The following is a 1,911-nucleotide window of genomic DNA, read 5'->3' as shown; positions in this document are numbered from 1 at the left end:
TGTGTGTGTGTGTTTGTATGTGTGTGTGTATGTGTGTGTATGTGTGTATGTGTGTGTATGTGCATTTTTTTCTCACTCACTTTTCTTAGAGATGGCTGCACCGATTTCCATGAAATTAATTGCAAATGAAAGGTCTAGTTGTCCCATAGGTTGTGTTATTGAATTTCATTGTAATCGGTTGGTAACTTTGTCCGTTATTTATCACAATGTGAAATTACGTTATAAAAGCAAAGCTTATATGAGCCGTTGAGAACAAAAGTGGTACATGTGCCATTAAGTAAATTTTTCAGGAGACGCAATAAACGAAAAGACTCAAATAGTAAATTGTTTTCAACAATTTTTTCCAACATAACTGCACTGAATCATTGCTGGAAAGGTGTCAAAAGACGGTACATGAAAGGATAACGAGTTCTGGTTGAGAAACTTACACAAACTTCAATGGAAAAACATATACCACTTTTGTTCTATGGGAAAAATAATGACAACCAGAAAACGTTGAGAGTAAAAGTGGTACATGTCCAGTCTAAGCTGGAAGGATGCATCTGCTCGCTAATCCTAAAACATAGAACATTCATGTCTTCAGCAGAGTTGTTCAAGTGATTGAGTACTATAGAATGATGATCAGTTTGTTAAGGAATTCTGTCACTTTGTGGCGCTAGTGTATATGCAACAGAAGACATTTTAAATAATCTAGATCGACTGGGGCCAATTCAAAGGAAAATACCCTGGTATCTTTAGAATTGCTATTTGGTCGATAATAACTACACGATGGACCCAGATTCAACTTTCAGTAGACTACCGGTTGCCCTCCGGATCTAGAAGTACCGTAGAAGAGGAAAACTGAAAATTATTTCGGCTATAACTCCGGTATAAGCTATCAGATCTCGGCTTTTCTTCAATATTATGGTATATTTTTGCTTGTGATAGTTTCGAAAAAAAAAACACGGAAAATACTAGGACCTGTTCATTAAAGCAGACAGTGTATGTAGTTATAGGAGCGACGAATGAGTGAACTGAAAATATGATACAGCCTTGAAAAAATATACACCGTATCCAGATCGGACTAGGACCGATTTTTCAAAATTAATCTCGTTTACGGTAACTCCGGATCTTTCATTTATTTTCGTCTGGGAGTGGTTTAGAAAAGAAGTGGGACTGTTCTTAAAAATAAATCTCTTTTATGGTAGTACCGGTGGTTCACGTGGTGGCCATCTTGGAGCATATTTCGTTAAAAGATCATTTTTCTTCTAGAATTGGTCTCGAAGAAAAACAGGAAGCTTTAGGAACACTGTTGAAAATTGACATTTTACGCCAGTTCCGGATCTTTCGGTGAGGCCATTTCGTTTCTAGTCAATCCCGCAGCAGCAGTTTCGAAAAAATTAGGAAGCTCTAGAATCACTTTAGAAAATTGACCTCTATTGCGGTATTTCTGTAACTTCCGGAAGGCTATCGGCGGCCTGCCTAAAGCTAAACCTGGGTCCAGTGTGTAAATATATATCTATATCACAGACCTCAGAAAGTTATCTTCTGAATTGACCACAGCATACGAGTTGATACTGAAATATATAAAACTCTTTCTGTTACAAAATAGTCACGGCTACACTTGCGCCACGTAGTGAGAAAATTCCAAAACAGATAGATCTTCATCTGAGAGTACTCAATCACTAGACCAACTTGCCAATACCAATATACCAAAAAGAACCAATATGCGCAGGCTGGACATGTACCACTTTTGCTCTCAACGAAATGGTGATTATGTTAATTACCAAAAAATGTTCTGGCTATAACTTTGGTTTAGGTTATTAGATCTCGGTTTTTCTTGGATATTCTAGTACGTTATTGCGTTCTGCATCAATTTATGCATAAAACCCAAAAAGTGTAAAAATGGCACATGTACCACTTTTGCTCTCA

Source organism: Wyeomyia smithii, chromosome 2, assembly GCF_029784165.1.
Source record: "Wyeomyia smithii strain HCP4-BCI-WySm-NY-G18 chromosome 2, ASM2978416v1, whole genome shotgun sequence".
Taxonomy (NCBI): domain Eukaryota; kingdom Metazoa; phylum Arthropoda; class Insecta; order Diptera; family Culicidae; genus Wyeomyia; species Wyeomyia smithii.
Note: the sequence above shows the minus strand (reverse complement) of the source record.